Below are 22996 nucleotides of genomic sequence, written 5' to 3'. Positions count from 1 at the left end.
GCTGATTGGGGGAAGTTGCTGCAGCTGGGCCACACCGTAATCAGAGCCCAGATGGCCGGTATAAAGAGGCTGGGAGCCAGGAGCCCAAGAGTCTCTCTCTGCCTTCAGAGAGAGAGAAGGGCCTGGCTGCAGGGAGCTAGACAGGGTACCTGTAGTGGAGCAGGGCTGGGGAAAGGCTGAGGAGCTGGGGAGCTCCAGATCACCAGCCTGCAGAGGGCGCTCCAGAGGCTGGTGAGCTAATTCCCTGGACGACCAGCAGGAGGCGCCGCAGGGGTGAGTCCGGACCTCTTACACAGGCTCATGCCCACAGCATGTGAGCACCTTTCAGTGGCGCAATAAGCCACCTTCTGTCACATGTTTGTTCTCTCCTCCTTTCCGGGGGAGAAGTGTGTGCAGTGAAGAGTTCTGCTATAGTAGCGTTTGTTTGTTGCACATGCTGATATGTATTTATACTAGAAAAAGCAAAGTCAAAGCACTTGGAGCCAATGATGGTGAGGTTGCCTGGGGGAGTTCGTTCCACCACCTGAGACCAGCCACGAAGACAGTTCTCTCTCCCACACAAATAAACATTAAAGTTATTGTGGCCTGTTTCATTGTGCTTGAGTTGCAAAGTTGCTGTCTGTGGTCTTCATCACAGAGCTTTAGGAAGTTTTTATATAATCTCAGCCGAGGCCATGGAACACCCAGAAGATAAGGGCCAAAATCTTGAACATAATTTGATAATCCATGAGAAGTCAGTGTATGGAGCAGAGGACAGGCGTGATATGCTGACAGGAGCTTGTATTGCAGAGAAGATGCACTGTATTTGACAGTATTTGGTCCTGCCATGCGGGCAGGGTACTGGACTCGATGACCTCTCGAGGTCCCTTCCAGTCCTAGAATCTATGAATCTATGCAGTGTTCTGTACTGGCTAAAGTTTCCCTCAGCACATGGCCAGGCAGATCATGTTGCTGCAGCCCTGCTGAGGGGTGACAAAGGTGTTAGTAACTGGGGCCAGATTTTTGTCTGCCTGGCGGGAACAGGATCTCTTAGCCAAGGGGAGATGATAGAGACCATTACTTGTGGATGCTGCTATGTCAGAGCTTAGTGTTAGCAAGGAATCCAACAGTGCTCCTAAACTATCGCCTGAACTGACAAATTGTGTTGATGTAGGAGTTGATCAGGCAGAAGCCCAGCAGCAGAGTGGGGACTATCCTGTTTATTGCGCTCAGTATAGCATGTATGATTACCTGCCCTGTTGGCAGGTGGCGTTGTGACACATTTTTGTTACCAATCTCCCTGAAGGCATCAGTTGATCAGGTTGATGCTCAGGATCTTTTCAGGGAGGATCTAAATGTTAAAGCTTTATTGATAAAATAACAGCAGAGAGTGCTAGGAACGCTCCCACATCACTCAGGGGAAGAAAGAAAGTGTTAATGCCCCAAGCCCTAACCCACTTTCATACTCACACATGCACGACCCAGACTGGCCAAGTCTGGGTGTAATGTCAGAAGAAGTGTGTGTGTGGGGGGGGGTAAGGTGGATGGGAATGCTGTCCTGGGCCCAGGTCATCCAAGGATCTGCTGTGCTCTCCGAGTTGCTTCAGCTCTCAGGAGGGTTTTTAAGTCCTGGGCTCCTTGGGAGGAAGGGGGGGGGGGAAGGGTTGGTTCAGGGCCCTCTGTTCCTGGTGCTCTTTGTACCAGTTCAAACAGGCTTGTTGTGGCCTTCCCGGTTTCCCAAAACATCCCGGCTCCAGAGACTATTTTCCCTTCTGTTGGCCTTTGCTGTTGCTGTTTCATTCATGCTCACTGTTCTTGCTGTTATCTCTGCAGCTCTGTGTCTCATTTGCTCTCACTGTTCCTGCTGTTATCTCTGTAGCTCTGCTCAACTTAGTTCTTCTCTTCTCAGGGCTGGTTGGGGGGCGGGGTTGGACCTCCACCCTTCTGTCTTGTCAGGTAGCAGCTGGCCTTGGGCTGGAATTAGCTTCTTATCTTCGGACTGAGCTTGCTAGCTGCAGTGTTGAATTAACCCATTCTCTGCTTTCTTCTTTCTCCCCCCCCCCCCCCCTCGGCCTCTCGTACCTGCAAAGGAAACTTCCACTCCCTACTCACACACCTTTGACCCTCCCCCAAATGCTTTGCGATGCTTGCAACAGCGTTAGCAATATACAATGCTGATCTGCCTTCCCAAGGGACTCCCTGAGGGAGGGGGCATTGGGGTGTGACAGTCCCCCTCTTGACCCCAAATCAACATTTTGTAGGGAGGGGTCACCACTTAGGTTTCCATTCTCCCCCCGATACGGTGGCAAGGGTTACTGTTGGTCTTCTACCTAAACAGCAATACAGCATGCACAAGATTGTTAGAACAGCAATAATTGCACACACTAGCCAATAATGACTTCTGGCTTCATTAATAACATAGCATAACACATTCCCTTGTTGACATAGATGCCCCACTTGAATGGCGGTGGCAAAGGCAGCTTTCTCCAGGTTAAATGTGTGTTGTAACACTGTGAAAGAGGAGGCATCTGTCTGGAATACTGAAAACTGCTCTTGGATGTGCGCCAACAGCAGAAACACATTGGGTGTTATCCATGAAAAATTAAACACAACATAGTTAGAAATATTAACAGTCTGTTGCATAATGACGGGCCAATGCACTGAAAAATTTTGTGTTCGTGATTTTAAGCACAAGTCGAGGGGCACCCTGGGGTAGGTGGTCCTCCAAATACATGCAGAGGTATTGGTAAGCACATGGACCTTAGTGGGGGCATATCCCAATGTCTCCCCTTCCCAGCAGAGGTGTTGACCTACCTCATAAAAGCGGCCTGGCGCTGCCTTTTCTTTACACATCATTTGAGGGGTCTCCATAGGCCACAGCTGCCAAGTGTTGCCCTCTGCAATCCATACGTGCTGATAGAGGATGTAGTCAGCACATACTGCTTAGCCATATCATTGGAGGGAGCCACCTCCCACATGTCGCGATGGACCACCCAATCCCAGATAATACATGATGCCACCTTCCTAGGATGCTAAGCCACAATTGCCCTCCCCCTGCCAATGGATAATTCACCTTTTCTTCCACCAGGGCCAATTCTGAACAGTGTTAAAATTAACAAAGGAGGATAAAAGCGTCGGACACCCGAGGATGCCCACAGATATGTGCCACCATACATACATGATCTTGCCCTGATGAATTTTGCAGGCTTGAAGCAGCAAGAGCAGTCCCACCACTCCTGTTCGGGGTGTCCCTGGGCTCTTGCTATTACTGCTTTGTCCTGTTAACAAAGAGGGAAAGGAAAAGAACAACACAAATGCGCCTATTGGGGAAACTGAGGCACAGATGAAAACTCCCTAAATTATTAGTTGTCCCATTACAGCCCTCCCTGGCTTTCATCATGGATGTTGTTTGCCTGGTTTAGGAGATTACAACAACAATATTACGCCCTGAGATCAGTAATTGCTATTGCTTGCCAAAGGGCTTCCCATTTCACTTCCACTCCAGACCCCACAGGAGGAACAGAGTTTGTCCCAATGGGATCCATGGGAGGTTCGGGGCCACCCACCAGGTATTTTGCTGTGGCCCTGCTGTGTCTATCCGGACTATGCACTGTCTCCAAGGCCCCTCCCCTCCAGCCTTTCGCCACACTATGGCTCGGGCCCCATCAGCAGCTCGATCCAGGGAGAGCCTTTGGCGGTATCTTCCCTCCTCATAATTATGATCATCCCAAGAATCCCATGGCCAGATGGAAACCCAGATGGTCCAGGCAGGTGGCTGGTCCACAACTGAAGCTCACAATGCCATAACCAGAAACCTAGGGAGAAACATATATTTTGAGCTGATTGGCATGTGCCCATTTCAATTTGCCAGGTAACTGAAGCTGGTACACTACCGGGGAGATGTGGTTCACAATGGAGTACGGACCCACCCACTTAACGTCCAGGGTGTGGGCTGCTTTCCCCAAGTTTTGCAACATTACCTTGTCTTCAATTTGCCATCCCCGGATGTCTTTAACGATGATCCCCTTACACTTTTCCTTACCTAAAGTGGCCTCTACAACTTCATGGGTTTCACATAGCTCCTTCCTCAGCTGGGCAAAGCTGAGACTTTTTGGTTGTGGCAAAAAAATAAATGTGATTATTGGTAAACACAGTACTTACATTTGTCTACTAGTGGGTTGCTAACATTTCCATCCTCCCAAAACACTTTCCCCCAGGAATTAACACATACCCATTGTCAATGTTCCCTCTAATTTTTGACAGGCCGTGTGCGCAAAAAATTTCTTCTGTGCAAATTTTTGAAGCAGAGTTCAAATTTGTGCGCCATGAGGCAAATGCGCCCAAGCGAGTAAAATGCATGTTATTTTATAAATGTCATTTTTAAATACTTAGAAAAAGTTGATAATTTCAAGAAATTCAAAAGCATAATTTTTACTTCTCCAGCTCGCTGGTATGAACACATACTTTTCCATATGGTCATTAATACCCTGAACAGAAAGCATTGAGCTGTTCATTTTAATAGCCAACAACACACTGTCAATAAGTACCTTGATTTCTTCTGGGTTTGAGTGCTTGCGTTCAAGATTAATTTGCCTCCTCTGCTTTTCAGCTGGTCTTTTCCCATTCTTCTGGCTTTGACTGCCCTGCTGCAGCTATGACTTTGGTCTTTATTTAAAAACATTTTAAATTTTGTAAAGCATTGAGTTACCGTAAGGGTTAAATGTAAAATACCAAAGTTAAACAACACTGGTTATCTGTGTCTGGCAAAAGTGTTTCTCGGTTTGAATGGAAGATTCAAATGGATTTTAGTGGTATTATTTAAAACAACACCAATTCACCTTAAACCTACAAAACACCAGGAGTGTTCTTTTAGCAAATTTGACTAACTTGTTCATAGTCAAATGATTTCACTTAGATAACCTCTTTGCCTGGATTATTTACAGACATTCCTTTGGAAAAGGGCCCATTTTCCTTCAGAATGGCTGCAAAGAAACCAAGAATTTTCTTTCCATAACATCTTTCCTTTTTAACATTTTTACAAAATTTCACTGCTTAATTCCCTCCAGCCTCTTCAGAGTTAACTTCTCACTCTCTCTTTTCCAATTTCTTTAACTGTTGCCTGCCTGCTTGTTTGGGCCTGATCCTGCTTTTTTCGCTGAATTGTCCCTTTCCATGGGCACAGGCTTTGTTTCATTACCAATTTAGCAAGGAGGGTGGGCTCCTCAACTAGCCCCCACCCCTCCTGGTCCCTTTCCTTTTCATAATTACCCGCACAGCGTGCTCTCCTCATAGCTGGGGGTGCCGTACATACGACCTTCTCCCCCTTCACCTGCTGGACCTCTCCTCAGTCTTAATGAGGGCCGCTATAGGGGTGCAACAAGGTTCTGCCCAAAATTGAGGATCCTCACAAAGGGAGAGCTCAAAGCCCTCACAAAGGTCACCCTATTCATCCCCCATGAGGCTCGCCACCTGGACTGAACGCACGGCCAATTGACATTTTAACTGTTCAATTTTCTTTTCATGGCAAGCACACTGCCGTTGGGGCATCTACTGAGCCCGAATGGTCAAGTCTTTGGGAGAGGGATAGCTCGGTGGTTTGAGTATTGGCCTGCTAAACCCAGTATTGTGAGTTCAGTCCTTGAGGGGGGCCATTATAGGGATCTGGGGCAAAAATCTGTCTGGAGATTGGTCCTGCTTTGAGCAGGGGTTGGACTAGATGACCTCCTAAGGTCCCTTTCAACCCTGGTATTCTATGATTCTAAGTCCTTGAAGGACCATGGCTTCCAGGTGGGTGCGTTCCACCTTTTCCACCTGGAAGTCCTGTCTCAAGGCTTGCAACTTGTCCTGGGCATAGGCCTGAGTTGCCACCTGGTTAGTGATATGCACTTTCAGTTGCTCAATCCCCCCCAACCCTCCCCAGCTGTCGGGTACACACCTTTTCCCTTCTCCTCAACTCCTCTTTCTGTTCCGACAGCATTTGATACCACATGGCTGCTGCAGTCCAAATTAATCCCACAGCTGCCCCTAGGGTTTAACCCTTCTGTTTTTCATACTCAGTATATAGATCCAACAAATCCTGCCAAGAATGCACCCTTTTCTGAAGCTCCATCATGGAACCCCAGGGATTGTATCCCACCTTGATGAGAGCCCACTCCAGCTGGGAGAGGTCTTTACCCCCCTTTGAAACAGGCAGCAGGGTCCTGTCCCTCTTTACTGCCTGCCCCGCGGCATGGGTATCAGGTCCACCTGCCTCCCGTGACGCCAGCTGACTGGGCAGCTGGACTACCATGTCCACACTCCCGAATGCCCGTACGTCCAGCCTTGAACCCATCGTTGATGTCATCGCCCACGACTGCGGGACTCCCGAGTCTGCAGCTATACCCTTCTGTTCCCCGAACATGCTGTCACAATCCGTTAGTACAACTCTAAAGATCTTTCAATCACTTGAGATTTCACATTGCTTCTTCTGACTGCAATATAGTCAGTTGAAGAACATTTCATGCAGCTCAAGGAACCCAGCAGTATAGTTGGGATGTTGTATGATATTCCAAAACTTCTCACTGTACCTGAAGAAGACCTACACCAGCAGTGCAGGGCACTAGAGACAGTGTTGATGCGAGTGATTTAGGTGATGAACTGAAAGCCCTTTCAAGATACATTTCAGCAGGATCAACTCATCCCCATTGGGGGGAGGGATAGCTCAGTGGTTTGAGCATTGGCTTGTTAAACCCAAGGTTGTGAGTTCAATCCTTGAGGGGGCCACTTAGGGATCTGGGGCAAAATCAGAACTTGGTCCTGCTAGTGAAGGCAGGGGGCTGGACTCAATGACCTTTCAAGGTCCCTTCCAGTTCTAGGAGATAGGATATCTCCATTTATTATTATATAACTCCAAAGGCTGTTCTGGAATATATGTGCACAAATAAGATGACCACCCTCTTTCCAAATGCTTTTGTTGCTCTGCACATACTTCTAACACTTCCTGTAATGGTTGCCAGTGGAGAATGCAGCTTCTCCAAGCTGAAGTTACTAAAAATACATCTACGCTCCACAATGACACAGGAGAGGCTGGTTGGCCTTGCAACCATCTCAATAGAGCATGAGCTGGCCCAGACTGTGGACTTTCAGGAAGCAGTTCAAATCTTTGCAACCAAGAAGGCACAGAAAGCATCACTTTAATTATTCAAACAGATAAAAATGCCAGTGTTTACTATGCAGACAAGAAAAGTTACATTTGCTGTTCAGGTGTTTGAAAGTTAAGTGTTACCTAAAATTTTTGACCAAGGCATTTTAAGTTGTTAGTTCTCCTTTATTGGGGTAGGTAGCAGAGCAGTACCATGAGAGGAGTAGAACAGGCAGAAGGCAGAATTGAGACCTTTCAAAGTTTTGTCCCAAGCGAGGGGGCATGGGGGCGTCATTTGAGCTCTCCGCCTCAAGTGCCAAAATGTTGTGGGCTGCCATTCTAGCTCCTGGACTTACATTCTCTGTGTTTTAGGACCCCATTTGGGGATGATTGTCAGGCTGTATGTTTTCCCAGCAGAGACAGGGTTAGTTAAATCCCTCGTTAAGCAGAATGTCCTACACATTAGAGCATCTGTGGCGCTAGCCTCAGCCTATTGCAACTTAAAATGGGCTGGGGCTAAAACAATAATGTTTTGGTGAGAAATCTCCCATGAATCCACTTGATTTCCTTTCCCCATACAGAGTTTCCAGTTTTCACACCTGCTGTGATCTCTCCCCTGGAACAAGACAAAGAGCCGAGGGTCCCAGAGCTCCATGATTCAGAGGCACGAGAGATCCTGAGAGGTGCCTGCATAAGTGAGAAATCGTGAAATCAATTCAAAACCTGAGAGATTCTGAAGGGAACTGCTGGGATTCTCGACAAAGACGTTGTGGGTTATCTAAGTTCAGGATTGTCCCCAGAGGGTTCATATCCTCAGCAGAGATGTCACTCAGGACTGCCTACCCATCCTGACACCTGGCAGTAACTCCCTCCTTTTCCTTCCCCCCTCCCCTCCGAGCGTTTGGATGGGATATACAGGCAGAATTGACCCCCTGCCCACCCTCATCCCTTGGGAAAGAATTTGGGGAAATTCAGTTCCTCCTTTATTTCCATCTCTCCAGCACTTATTTGATTGACCAGGATAGTGATAGTGAGTGTAAAATGCTCAGGGAGACTAGATATGCTATACAAATAAAGTCAATGGGAGATTTCAGCTATCCCCACATTGACTGGGTACGTGCCACCTCAGGATGGGATGCAGAGAGAAGCTTTCTTGACCCCTTAAATGACTGCTTCTTGGAGCAGCTGGTCCTGGAACCCACAAGAGGAGAGGCAATTTGCATCCCTGGCCCAACAGAATAGCAGGGCTCCCTCTGGTGGATGGAGTATCCTGTGTGTGTGGTTGGAGGATCTGATCCTAAATTGGGGTGCGGAGGGCAGGAGAGAGAAAGAGAGTGACAAACTCATCATCCAGCTGGGGTCAGTCTCAGAGGAGTGGGCAGGTTTAGGCGGGGTCCCGTTACCAGTTGGGGTCACACTCAAATAGGAAGGGACTGATTTCTTCAGGGGTCCCATTGCCCAGCTTCCATCAGTCTCAGTCTTCTACTGGGTCCCATTGCCCAGCTGGCTTTCCTTACCTCTCTGCCTAGCAGTTGCTGGTGGAGCCAGTAAATACTCCCTGGTGTGCTGGCTGGTGTTCATGGCTGGGTCACTGATCAACGGACCCAGCTGAGCCGCGAGATTCCCCATCTTGGGGAGATGTGCTGAGTTCTAATGCCAGGGAGAGGGGACGGGGCTCCATCAGCATTCTACCATCAGCTCCTGCCTCCCAGCGTCCCCTGGGCCAGGATTCCCCATGTCCCTCTGCCGAAGATGCTGTGGGAGAGGAGCTAAAGCCAGACTCTTCATTCTCTCTGCCCCCAAGGGAGCCTGGAGCAAAGGGATGTCGCTCCAGGAGGACAAGAAGGGGCCCAAGGCCAGGCACAAACCTGACTGGAGCCAGGGCTGGAGCATGGTTTCCTTGAAGGCCCAGGCTCACCACTGAACCAGGAAAAGAAGAACTTGACTCAAGCCTGTCTCATTCCCTGCTCTGCCTCCCCAAGGGGAGCACTCCTAATCCACAGCGCCTGCAGCAGCAGATCCTGCAGCCCCTCAGAGCCGGCCTGCCTACACTTACAGTCAGGCAGCTGGGGTCAGAAGTCACTTCCCAGAGGTGGGCTGTGCTGCAACGTATGGCCCTGGTTTCGTGCTAAATGGAGCAAGGGATCCGGTCCAAGAGGTGACTCTAGGTGATTCACTTGATAATGAACTTGATCATTCCATTTAACATCCCTGTAGCGGTGAGAAAACACCAAAGAATCCCACCACAGTAGCATTTAATTTCAGAAAGGGGAACTACACAAACTTGAGGAAGTTAGTTTAACAGATATTAAAAGGTACAATCTCAAAAGTGAAATGCCAGCAAGCTGTATGGAAACTTTTTCAAAACACCATAATAGAGGCTTAAATTCAATGTGTATCCCAAATGAAAAAACATAGTAAGAGGACCAAGAAGGTGCCACCATGGCTAAACTCGAAAGTAAAAGAAAGGGTTAGAGGCAAAATGGCATCCTTTAAAAATTGGAAGTTAAATCCTGCTGAGGAAAACAGAAAAGGGACATAAACTATGGAAAGCCAAGTATAATCAGGCAGGCCAAAAAAGAATTTGAAGAACAACTAGTCAAAGATTCAAACAGTAACAACAAAAATATTTAAGTACATCAGAAGCAGGAAGGGTACTAAACAGACAGTGCGACCAGTGGATGATCGAGGTTGTATAGGAGCACTTAAGGATGATAAGGCTGTTGTGGAGAAATTAATTAATTCTTTACTGAGGTGTTATTAAAAGAGGTTTTGTAAAAAATTATAACTTAAACAGTAACAAGTCACCAGGACCAGATGGTATCACCCAAGAGTTCTGAAGGAACTCAAACATGAAATTGCAGAACTACTAACTGTGGTATGTGCAGAGATGAAGGAAGAGGGGGACACGCATCAGGGCCCTTATTGTGCCACTTCCCACCACCCAACACAGATGTAATGAGGTTGAGTAGTGCCTGTATAAGAGAAATTAAAACTACTAATTATTCCTTAAAAAAGGTTTTTAATGACTTTTGACTATAAAGGCAACACAGACAAAATAAGAAAAGCAGGATTAAAGACCAGCACTCAGTAAGGATTAATATAAATGGCAAGTTATACTGAAGACAAGCACAAGTACATGTAAAGTTATTATTCATCAGCTACTTACTACTATTCTTAACACTATAGTATCGATACAACTTGAGATCAATTCAGCTCGAGCAACCAGACTTCTTTACTCCATTACCATACCCTGCATTCGTCCGAAAATACGTTACCCTTCAGTCGGCCATTTTTCACATTGGCCAGGTACAGACAGTTAAGAAGTGCATGTCCCTTCGGTTCAGGAGGTGTGGGTCAGGTTTCCCTTATGACCGAAACACACACACACAGTTCCGTGCCTTCGTTCTTTTTTTATCTTATCTGTCAGCCATGTTTTAAAACAGACCGACCAATCAGGGTAGGCCAAATCTTTAGTGTGGTTAGCATGGTTGACCCAATTTTATAAAAAGAACAGGAGTACTTGTGGCACCTTAGAGACTAACAAATTTATTTGAGCATAAGCTTTCGTGGGCTACAGCCCACTTCATTGGATGCATAGAATGGAACATATAGTGAGGAGATATAAATACACATACAGAGAGAATGAAAAGGTGGGAGTTGTCCTACCAACTCTAAAAGGCTAATTAAGTAAGAGAAAAAACTTTTGTAGTGATAATCAAGATAGCCCATTACAGACAGTTGGACAAGAGGTGTGAGAATACTTAACATGGGGAAATATATTCAATGTTTGTAATGGCTCAGCCATTGCCAGTCTCTATTCAAGCCTAAGTTGATTGTATCTAGTTTGCATATCAATTCAAGTTCAGCAGTTTCTCGTTGGAGTCTGTTTTTGAAGCTTTTCTGTTTCAAAATTGCCACCTTTAGGTCTGTTATTGAGTGGCCAGAGAGGTTGAAGTGTTCTCCTACTGGTTTTTGAATGTTATGATTCCTGATGTCAGATTTGTGTCCATTTATTCTTTTGCGTAGAGACTGTCCGGTTTGGCCAATGTACATGGTAGAGGGGCATTGCTGGCACATGATGACATATATCACATTGGTAGATGTGCAGGTGAATGAACCCCTGATGGCATGGCTGATGTGATTAGGTCCTATGATGATGTCACTTGAATAGATATGTGGACAGAGTTGGCATCGGGCTTTGTTGCAAGGATAGGTTCCTTTCCTGGACACTACTGTGCGAATAAGCGAACCCAGGAAAGGGAAAGGGAAATTATGCCTCCCCAATCTACTAGAATTCATTGAGGAGGGTGACAATCATATGGACAAGTGTGATCCAGTGGATATAGTGTTTTTAGATTTTCAGAAAGTTTTGGACAAGGTCGCTCACCAAAGGCTCTTAAGCCAAGTAAGCACTCCTGGGCTAAGAGGGAAGGTCCTCTTGTGGATCATTAACTAGTTAAAATATAGGAAACAAACTGTAGGAATCAATGTTCAGTTGTGGATAGTTCTCTGAAAACATCCACTCAATGTTCAGCGGCAGTCAAAAAAGGGAACAGAATGTTGGGAATCATTAGGAAAGGGATAGATAATAAGACAGAAAACATCATATTGCCTCTATATAAATCCATGGTGTGACATTGCACCCCATAAGGCTTTATGGAAATAGGCTCATGAATGTATATATGACATAACTGGAATATGTTTTATGCTACATATGCCATGTAACATATCTATGTAAAGGTTATGATCTACTGAATATATTCATCCTATTTGTATGCATGTGTCATTACTGTATTCAAAGTTATGAATATTGGCTGTATACTTGTTTGATTTTAAATAGTCTTAGTAAGGCATTTGGTCAGCTTCTTTAACAAGGAATTTGCAAGTTAAGTGCCCAATCAAGAAGCACTTAACGGACAATGGATTTTGGAAGGCTCCAATCCACATAAGTCTACATGAGGACGTTAAAGGTAGCATGTGAACCATGGCTGCTACCTGTAAGTTCTGAGTCATGAATGGACATGTGACTTGCCCATGTGACTCCAAAACTCCATCTTGTAGCTGGAATTCTACACAGGGGAAGGGAGGGGTATCCACCCACAAGAGAAAGTCTATTTAAACCCCTGGGAAACCCCTCCATTTTGTCTTCAGCTGGCTCAAGAGATAGCCTCTCCACCCCCAAGGATACCTGAAAGAAACTGGAACAAAGAACAGTAACTGCAGGGGGTGTGAGTGATTGCTTGACCCAGAATAGAAGGAGACTAGTCTGTAAAAGCGAGTCGAGGGGATGTGGCCGCCTCAGACCACAGAGTGGGGTTAACCCCTGCTGAACCAGTGCAGGGCAAGCATGCCTTGTCACAGTGAGATATAAAGTTGAATTCAGAACAAGAGCTCTGGATTAGCATTTTTTTTAAAATCTAAAAGTTGGGATCTGTGAAGAGAACTCAGAGCCAGAATGGTTCTTGAATCAGACACCCTTAGAAGAGGATAGAAAGAAGGAAACAAGGCCCACACAGGGGAGAGACACTCTGAATGCTGTGAGTGTGGGAAAAACTTCATTAACAGCTCAGCCCTTATTAACCATCGTAAATTCCATGCCGGAAAGAGAATGCTGTGAGTGTGGGGGAAGGTTCACTCGGAGAGCATCCCTTATTATACATCAGAGAATCCACACAGGAGTGAGACCCCATGACTGCAGTGAGTGTGGGAAAACCTTCACTCACAGCTCAGGCCTCCGTACCCGTGAGAGAATCCATACAGGAGAGAGACCTTATAAATGCTGGGAGTGTGAGAAAAGCTTCACTGACAGCTCAGCACTCATGAAACATTGGAGAATCCACACAGGAGAGACACCCCATGAATGCAGTGAGTGTGGGAAAAGGTTCATTCACAGCTCAGGCCTCATTAAACATCAGAGAATCCACACGGGTGAGCGACCCTATGGATGCCTTGAGTGTGGGAAAAGCTTCACTTGGCACTCAACCCTAATTACACATCAGAAAATCCACACTGGAGAGAGGCCCTATGAACACAATGTGTGGGGGAAAAAATGTATTGACAGCTCATCACTTAAGAAACACGAGAGAATCCACATTAGAGCCAGACCTTATGAATGCTGTGAGTGTGGGAAAAGCTTCTCTCTGAGCTCAGGCCTTATTATACATCAGAGGCTCCACATCTCATAGGCCTTGTCTACACTACGAGAGTACTTCGATTTTAGTTAATTCGACTATGTGGAATCGATATTACTAAGTCGAACGTGTGTGTCCACACTAAGGACAGTAATTCGACTTTGTGAGACTTTGTGAGTCCACACTAACGGGGCAAGCGTCGACATTGGAAGCGGTGCACTGTGGGCAGCTATCCCACAGTTCCCGCAGTCCCCCCTGCCCTTTGGAATTCTGGGTCGAGCCCCAAATGCCTTCTGGGTAAAAAAATGTGTCGAGGGTGCTTTTGGGCGCCTGTCGTCATCCGTCCGTCACTCAAGCCCTCCCTCCCTCCCTCCCTCCCTGAAAGCGCCGGCGGGAAATAATTTCGCGCGCTTTTCTGATTACTGACAGCGCGGACGCCACAGCAGTGCGAGCATGGATCCCGCTGCGACCATCGCTGCAGTTGTGGCAGTTCTCAACGCCTCGCAGCTTCTCCTCCACCTGTACCAGAGGCAGCTGCAGATCAATCATGAGAGGAGGCTACGGCACTACCGTGACGGCATGAAGTCGGACACTAGCTCCGACCTCTCTGAGAACATGAGACCCAGCGCCCAGGACATCTCGCTGTCACTGGGTCTTGTTGATACTGTTGAACGGCGATTCTGGGCCCGTGAAACCAGCACGGAATGGTGGGACCGCATAGTGCTGCAGGTCTGGGATGAATCCCAGTGGCTGCGCAACTTTCGCATGCGGAAGGGGACTTTCCTCGAACTGTGTGAGTTGCTGTCCCTTGCCCTGAAGCGAAAGGACACCCGGATGCGGGCAGCCCTGACTGTCCAGAAGCGAGTGGCCATAGCCCTCTGGAAGCTCGCAACGCCAGACAGCTACCGGTCCGTCGCTAACCAGTTTGGCGTGGGCAAGTCTACCGTGGGGGTTGCTGTTATGCAAGTAGCCAGGGCAATCGTCAAGCTACTGCTATCTAAGGTAGTGACCCTGGGAAACGTTGAGCTCATCAGAGATGGCTTTGCCGAGATGGGATTCCCAAACTGCGGTGGGGCTATAGATGGGACTCACATCCCTATCCTGGGACCGGACCACCAGGCCAGCCAGTACATAAACAGAAAGGGATACTTTTCCATGGTGCTGCAAGCACTGGTGGACCATCGGGGACGTTTTACCAATATCTACGTTGGATGGCCTGGCAAGGTTCATGACGCTAGGGTGTTCAGGAACTCTGGTCTGTGTAGACGGCTGCAGGAAGGTATTTACTTCCCGGACCACAAAGTAACTGTTGGGGATGTGGAGATGCCTACAGTCATCCTCGGGGACCCTGCATACCCGCTAATGCCCTGGCTCATGAAGCCCTACACTGGCGCACTGGACTCAGGGAAAGAACTATTCAACTACCGGCTCAGCAAGTGCAGAATGGTGGTGGAGTGTGCTTTTGGCCGTCTCAAGGGCAGATGGAGAAGCCTACTCACTCGCTGTGATCTCAGCGAGACCAATATCCCCATTGTGATAGCTGCTTGCTGTGTGCTCCACAATTTGTGTGAGAGCAAGGGGGAGACCTATATGTCGGGGTGGGAGGTTGAGGCAAATAGCCTGGCTTCTGATTACGTCCAGCCAGACAGCAGGGCGATTAGAAGATCACAGCGGGACGCACTGTGCATCAGGGAGGCTTTGAAAGCCAGGTTCCTGACTGAACAGGGTCTCCAGTGACTTTTTACTTTGTGGACACAGATGCTGAACCTGCCCCCGTTTCTTTACCCAGTTACTGTTGACTATCCTTCCAAGTTACATACCCCCTTCCCCACCTTCCCAACAAATAAAATCTGTTCTGTTCTGTTAATGAACAAGGTTCTCTTTTTTACTGTTTTCGCGGGAATGTTTTAAACCGGGGACGCAGACTGTGGCGGGGGGCGGGCTTACTGTTTTGATGCAAATGATGCTTCTAAAGTCCGGGAATGACAGGCTCCGCAGTGCTGCATTGGTTGTTTCAACGCAGCCTGCCAGCAGTCCTGGGCGGGACTGGATGTATGTGTCGGCCAAGTGACTTTCTGGCAGGGGGCGGAGGGTAACAGATCCCCTGCTGCGTGGCTCTGTGATCCAGGATAAGGACCGCGGCATAGGATCTCTAACTGCCCTCCCCCGACACAAAGTCACAGATCAACCCCCTCGCACCCCAGAACAAGAAAACCGCCTCCCAGACTGACCAGGGTAACTGGTGACTGTGCTGTGTATGTGTCCTGATGCTGGACCTGCCCCCGCCTCTGTAGCCTGCTACAGGTGACTGTCCTGTCCAAGTAACAAACCCCTTCCCCCCCTTCAGACAGAATCCCCTCCAAAAGACACTCTCGGAAACAGTACTTAACAGAAACCGATGTTTTATTACGAACCGCACATGAAAAGGGGGGGGGGAAGGAAACTTGGACATGGGCTAGTGTGAGATGCGTAGGAAAGGACTTTTCAAACTTTGGAACGAGAGCCTTCCATTGCTGCAGCAGTGTGCAGTGGCCGACTGACAGTTTTAACGGCCCTTGCCGCCCCTCCTTCTTTGTACTTTTGGTGAGGGGGGTGTGGGACTTGGTGGCGGGGGAGGGCGGTTAGAGATAGACAGCAGCAGTGCTCTGTCCTCCTGCCTCCGGTCTTGCAGAACATCCACTAGGCGCCGGAGCGTCTCCGTTTGCTCCCTCATTAGTCCAAGCAGGGTTTGAGTAGCCTGCTGGTGCTCCTGGCGCCACCTCTCCTCCCGTTCCATGACTGCTCTGTGCATTTGTGACAAGTTCTCCCTCCACTGTGTCGTCTGGGCTGCCTGCTCTCGTGAGCACTCCATAAGTTCATAAAACATGTCTTCACGAGTTTTTCTCTTCCTTCTTCTAATCTGCGCTAGCCTCTGGGAGTGTGATGCCAGGCTGGGTTGGGAGACAGTCGCAGATGTGTCTGTTGGAATGGGAAAAAGGGAGTAAATTCCTGAGACAGATAAATGAAGTTGCTAACAAAGAGCATAGTCTTTCTCTGTGAACAACACCATGCACTGCACCTTTCACATGCGCACTCAGGACAAGGTCGAATTTTCGGCCCTCGCCTTATGTGTCTGGGGTCCTGCAGTTGCGATCAGAGAAGCGTTGCAGGACACCTCTACTTCTGCTGCGGGAAAACATGGTAAGCCGTAGACTTGTGGCAGCTTAAACATGTAATAGTAGCACTGGGCTCCTTTCGCACTGAATGCAAGGCCACTCTCTGCTGGCAGCAATCAGGGAAGCATGAGCTCTGCCCCTGTCCCACCACCTCGCGGCTGTCCCCGGGAAAGATCCCTGTATGCTGCCCCTCTGCCGCCTCCACCGCGTGGCTGTAAAGCAGTCCAAATACTAACATTCCCCTCCCTAATTTAAAGCAGGGCGTCATGTGTGACATAACCCTCATGAGGATCTCGGAGACCGAGAGGGGAAGGATGCTGCGTGAATGCATGCAGAGGCCTGGGCCATATGCCGCCATGCTGTGCCGCGCACTGATCCCCGACTACCTCATGGACTCATGGCGTGGGAACGTGTGCTACCACGGGGGACCAAACAAGATTGCCCTGCCGCAACCTCGTGCGCATGCTGGAGCGGTACCTCCAGGAGAGCTATGCGGAGCTATGCGGAGCTATCACAGGAGGACTGTCTGTCCATTCCCGGGCACATTGACCGCCTTTTCCTTTAAGTTGAGCATAACGGACTACAGAGTGGAGGGGCCGTGTTGTGGACTAATCATGAATATCCGGACAGTACTTGATTTTCTATACATAGTTAGTAGAAAAAAGTTTACTAAGCCAACTAAATCATGAACAACAAATTACTGATATAGTTATTATTCCTGTTTTGTTATAAATAAAAGTTTCTATGTTTAACTGAGTGACTGAAAAGCCCATTCTTAACAATATAAATATTCCACTTATGTTAAAATGAAATGTTTAGATGTTTAAAGCACTCACTGCTTGATCCTTCCCCTGATTCGGTGTCCGGGGTAAGGGCTGTGGACGGTTGGTAGGGGATCTCGGTAAGGGTGATGAAGAGCTCCTGGCTGTCGTTGAAATCAGCGGTGCAAGCGCTGTCGACTGCCTCGTCCTCCTCATCTCCTTCCTCATCTTCCCCGTCACCTAACATTTCCGAGGAGGAACCGGCCGTGGACAATATCCCATCCTCGGAGTCCACGGTCAGTGGTGGGGTAGTGGTGGCGGCCGCACCTAGGATGGAATGCAGTGCCTCGTAGAAACGTGATGTGTGGGGCTGGGATCCGGAGCGTCGGTTTGCCTCTTTGGTTTTTTGGTAGCCTTGTCTCAGCTCCTTGATTTTCACGCGGCACTGCGTTGCATCCCGGCTGTATCCTCTCTCTGCCATGGCTTTAGAGATCTTCTCATAGATCTTTGCATTCCTTCTTTTGGAGCGCAGCTCTGAAAGCACGGACTCATCGCCCCACACAGCGATGAGATCCAAGACCTCCCGATCAGTCCATGCTGGGGCCCTCTTTCTATTAGATTGCACGGCCAACTCTGCTGGAGAGCTCTGCATCGTTGCTAGTGCTGCTGAGCTCTCCACGCTGTCCAAACAGAAAATGAGATTCAAAGTGGCCAGACAGGAAAAGGAATTCAAATTTTCCCGGGGCTTTTCCTGTGTGGCTGGTCAGAGCATCCGAGCTCAGACTGCTGTCCAGAGCGTCAACAGAGTGGTGCACTGTGGGATAGCTCCCGGAGCTATTACCGTCGATTTCCATCCACACCTAGCCTCATTCGATATTGCCATTTCGAATTTAGCGCTACTCCTCTCGTTTTCGAGGATTACAGAAGTCGAATTTAAAAGAGCTCTATTTCGAACTAAGTAGCTTCCTGGTGTGGACGGGTGCAGGGTTAATTCGATGTAACGGCGCTAAATTCGATATAAGCTCCTAGTGTAGACCAGGCCTGAGACAAAGGCCTTTTTCTCAGAACCAGCAAATTAAATATAAGAAAGAGGATGGACATTTTTATGTCTTTTCCTCTATTTTTTTAAAGAAAGCATAATGAACAACTAGAAATTCAGTTCTGATAAGGTGTGTTGACCACCCAAGGTGTGCTCAGAAAGCAGGTCCTTTAGATCCATCACACAGACTTCTGCCCCCTCAACTAATGGAGAAACAGCAGTAGTAGATTGTTATCCTCTATGTAGACTGGTCATTAGAGGGGGATGAGACTCCACACTTTTCCAGGGAATTTCACAGCTGTCAGCAGGGGAATGAATGCACTATCCAATCCCAGCTCAGTCCTATGCAACTCCAGTAGTTCCCATTCTTCCCCCCATGCTCCTAACTGCCTTCCACCCACAGTAGTTCCTGGCTGTCTCCTTCCTGCTCCTCACCCCTTTGCATTGGGATCAGGCTGCTTATTTATAGTACTGCATCCTGTTTGGTGCCAGAAGTGGGATCATGGAGAGCACCAGTGAACAGACTCCTTGCTCTCAGTGCTGATGCTCAATACCAAAGCAAACCCTGTGTCATCTCCATGGCTGCAGCCTAGACGGAGCCCAGTGGGATGGGATGAGAGTTCAGGAGGGTGGTGGAAGTGAGATGGGCTGGCGTGGGGGTGGGAATTCTCTTTTTCTTTCTCTCCACTTTCTGTTCTTTTCTTTCCCTGCCAGGATGACGGCTTGTATTTCAGGTGATAAAAGGACTGAGGTTGCAGGAGCCTTTGGAGCAGAAAGAGCCCAGGAGAAACTGCTCCCCTCCCTAACTCCAGCCCAGCTGGGGTCTGCTTGGGGACACAAAGCAGAGGCTGAATCTGAGGGCTGTTTGTCGGTAGGGAGAGGTCTAACAGATCATAGAATATCAGGGTTGGAAGGGACCTTAGGAGGTCATCAAGTCCAACCTCCTGCTCAAAGCAGGACTAGTCCCCAGACAGATTTTTGCCCCAGATCCCTAAATGGCCCCCTCAAGGATTGAGCTCACAACCCTGGGTTTAGTAGGCCAATGCTCAAACCACTGAGCTATCTCTCCCCTATAGAGCTTTCTGGGCATGCAGATGAGAAACAACTCCACCTTGTCTCAATTCTACCAATGGGGCTTCAGGGAGCTGGTGTCCTAAGATGCCAGTTGTGCTAAAGATTCATATGTCCCTTCATGCTTCAGCCACCTTTCCACAGGACCTGCGTCCATGCTGATGACAAGTTCTGCTCAATAACAATCCAAAGCAGTGCAGACCAACACATGTTCATTTTCATCATCTGCAGAAGGTTGATTTTCTTTTTGGTGGTTTGGGTTCTGTAGTTTCTGCATCGCAGTGTTGCTCTTTTAAGACATAAAAGCACGCTCCACCCCTTGTCCCCCTCAGATTTTGGAAGGGACACTCTGGACCTGATCCCGAAGCTGACATGCTGTGGGGGGAGGAGGCAGGTCAGGGTCAATGGGCAGGTGAATGAACATGCTGTGCAAATGAGCCCCTTCCCATCTCCCGGGGGCTGAGACTGTGTGCTCAGGGTGGAATGTCTGACTCAGTGATCGCAGAGCTTTCGAAGGGGATTGTTGCACCCAGGACAATGCGTGTATCCTGCGGGTCCCAACTTGTCAGTGTCGCTCTAGATTGGGACAATGTTCACTGTGTCAGGGTTGGTCCCATCCCCCCGGAAGCTCTGACTCATGAACAGCTCCTCCGGAAGGAGACAAACCCTCACCCTTCCCCACTCTAAAGTCCTTGGTGGGATAAAGGGAGCGACTGTGAGGACAATCCCACCAGATACGTCAGGGCCTGTAGGAGAGAGGGGCTGATTCCCTGGGCTCCTTCTGGTTCTCGAGGAAGGAGTCAGTGACTCTTCTCTGAGAACCATCTTTTGGATCTTATGGTGGGGGGGATGGCTGATGGGTTTAGGCCAGCCTGGAACCCTGTGATTAGTGCTCAGTTGAACCAGGCAGAGCTCTGGCTTGAAGTCCCAGCTCCTTCCCCTGTCGCTGAAGGAGGAAGGGCCCAACGTTGCCTTGCACTGACGGCCCTGGCCAAGGATGGCCAGTGGGATCCCAGCTAGGCAGACAGACTGGAAAATGGGTCTTCCAGTCTCTCCTTTCCAGGCCTCCCCAGCATTAAAGTAAAATTGCCTCCTCACCCCTCCTTATCGGGCTCACCACCAAGAGGTATTGGGGCCTGTCTGTATCTGGGGATTCTGCCAGCAGCTCCCCAGCATGGCACCCAGGAGGTTGGCCAAGACCTTGTGCAGAGCCTATAATGGAAGGGAGAGCCACAGGTCAGGGGCTATACCTGCCACAGGACAGTAAGGGGTGTGAAGCACTTGTGAGACCCCAAACACGTACCCTGGCCTCTCTGATTCACATCCTACCGCAGGCTTTGTCCCCGACCATTTCTTGTTTCTTTAGACTATACATTTTAGCAAATGTCAGAATGCCTTGGCGCTCAACACCATGAAACAACCCTTTCTCCTCCCCAAAGGGCTTTAATGCCCGTTCTCTCTCCCAGACTCACTCCTGCCAGGAATTACAGACGTGTCTCTCTTCCCATTGGACAGATTGTGATGCTGAGGTACAGAGAAAGGAAATGACCTACCCCAGGTCACACAGCAAAGCTATGGCAGAGCCAGAGAGAAAAGCCAACAGTTCTCACTCTTGCTGTCATCAAATGACAACCCCCCCTCCCAAAGGGACAGAGCCCAGGAATTGAGAGGGTGGGAAATTTTTCATTGAAACAGTTTTCTGTTGGAAAATCCCATGAACATTAAACAAGTTTGGTTTGTGGAATCATGAATCAATTTGGATGAAAATTCTTTGCAAACATATTTTGTTTTACAAACCAAAAGCATCTCCCGTTTGTGGCATCCAGTTAAATTGTCTCTTCGCACACAAAGAGGAGCTACTTTGCTTTAGAAACAAGATAAGATTCTTCATTATGGGCTAAGTAGTTGTTCCTCTTAATGATTTAAAGATAATAAAATACCAATAAAATTGACTCTTTCAGCTATTACACAGCAGAACCCCATTGATCACATCTAACTGGGACCGGGGCCAGATCAAACATTCGGATAACCAGGAGAATGGGAAAGTGCAAGGCTGCAGCGCCATCTAGCGGCCACAGGAGAAATCACCGGCTGCTGGACCTGTGTGCGCTGGTGGTTTGGTTAACATGGAAAGCTGCATAATGGAAGGTTGGTAAAACGGGGTTCTGCTGCACTACATCATAATCTGCAATGACTCAACCCGACAGGACACCTCCTATGCTACACTGCGACTAGTGACCCTCTCAAACAGGTCCCCACATCTCCCCAGCCTCCTCCCTAACCGACAGAGGGAGAACCGAAGGCTGAGAAAGGCAAAGGACATTGTCTTACATTACACAGCCAGTCAGGAGCAGAGCTGGGAACAGGACCCAGGAGCCCTGACTTTCTATTTTGTACTGTAACTTAAAATGATGGGGCACAATTTCTAAAGAGTAGTGGGCTTAATGATTAACATCAGCAGAAAAAGGCTGTTGGATTGGGGAAGAGGCTGCTGGGGTTGGGAAATTGGGTCAAGTAAATTTACAAAGTCTGACCCGCTACAAAAGTGACTGTTCACAATAACTACCAGAGGGAGTCCAAGTAGAATGCCTGTTAAAGATGGATGATCTTGGTGATAGCCTTCTACTTAGTGAGTTCTAGCTTTTGGCTTCACGACATCCCAGTAACCCCAGTGGCATGTCAGTTGTAGGTCCTCTTTATCCATGCCAAACTTAAGGGAAGCTGGATGAAATGTCAGTGTTAGACCCATGTCAACCTTTGTTCCAATTGTAGGTTGGTATCTAAAGCATTTTGTATTGTTAGTTCTACAAGACCTGTTCAGGAGTGTAGTCAGCACGTGTTCTTGGCAAATAACTCATCTGAGAAATCTTAATTGTTTCATGGTGTTAATTTCTCTTTCCTAAAGAGGGCAAGTGCTGTCAATTAATATTGCTGTTAAAGAGCTTTTCTCCTTTAATTTTTCTCTTATGACTCAGTGATACAGCCTGCTGCCACTTACAGTCATCTAGGCTCGAACAATTTCCAGCCATCCTTGTCTCAAGTTGATGCAAATACTGTGTTTTAGTGCTGAGGAAATAACTTTCATTCTTTTGTAGCAGTCTAAATGTTGAACCACAAGTCACCACTGATGGTCTTTTTAGAGGAAGGAGCTATTGTGCTGATCATTCTTGAAATAGTGGATTGAAAAAATAAAACTTCCCTGAGCATTAAGTATAGAATAGCCTTTTCTGGGGGAAATGTAATGAGTTGTATTACTAGATGGTGGTGCTCCTGAAGACCCTCTGCCATTCCGGAAGAAGGAAAAGAAAGGCTTGAAGTGTACGTTCACATTTTAATAAATGTATTTTGTTCAGAAAAAATCCACAAGTCCAAACAGATGGGTTAACAGAGGTGGCACTCTACTGAAAGATGAGAGAGAGCGCTCAAAGATCCACAAGCTGTTAACAAATGTAAGCCCTACCCCAACTATCATGTATGCATGCTGGGAATTAAAAGTTAAAATTCAGTGGTTCCAATACTATATAGGGAAACTTGTCTGCGATGATGGAACATACCACGCTATTGCTATAGTTCTCTCTAAGTAGGCTGGATGCTGAGTCAGTTCATTTGCCATGTGATAGATCTCATTTCCGTAACACTCCAGAAATTCTGATGCTTAAGGGATAGAAACTGAACTACATGGAATTTCTTCTAACGATGTTGATCCACTTCTGTGGTGATGGACACCCTTAAACATA

This window comes from Emys orbicularis, chromosome 5, assembly GCF_028017835.1.
Source record: "Emys orbicularis isolate rEmyOrb1 chromosome 5, rEmyOrb1.hap1, whole genome shotgun sequence".
Classification (NCBI taxonomy): domain Eukaryota; kingdom Metazoa; phylum Chordata; order Testudines; family Emydidae; genus Emys; species Emys orbicularis.
The sequence above is the reverse complement of the archived record's forward strand: the minus strand, read 5'-3'. Positions refer to the sequence as shown.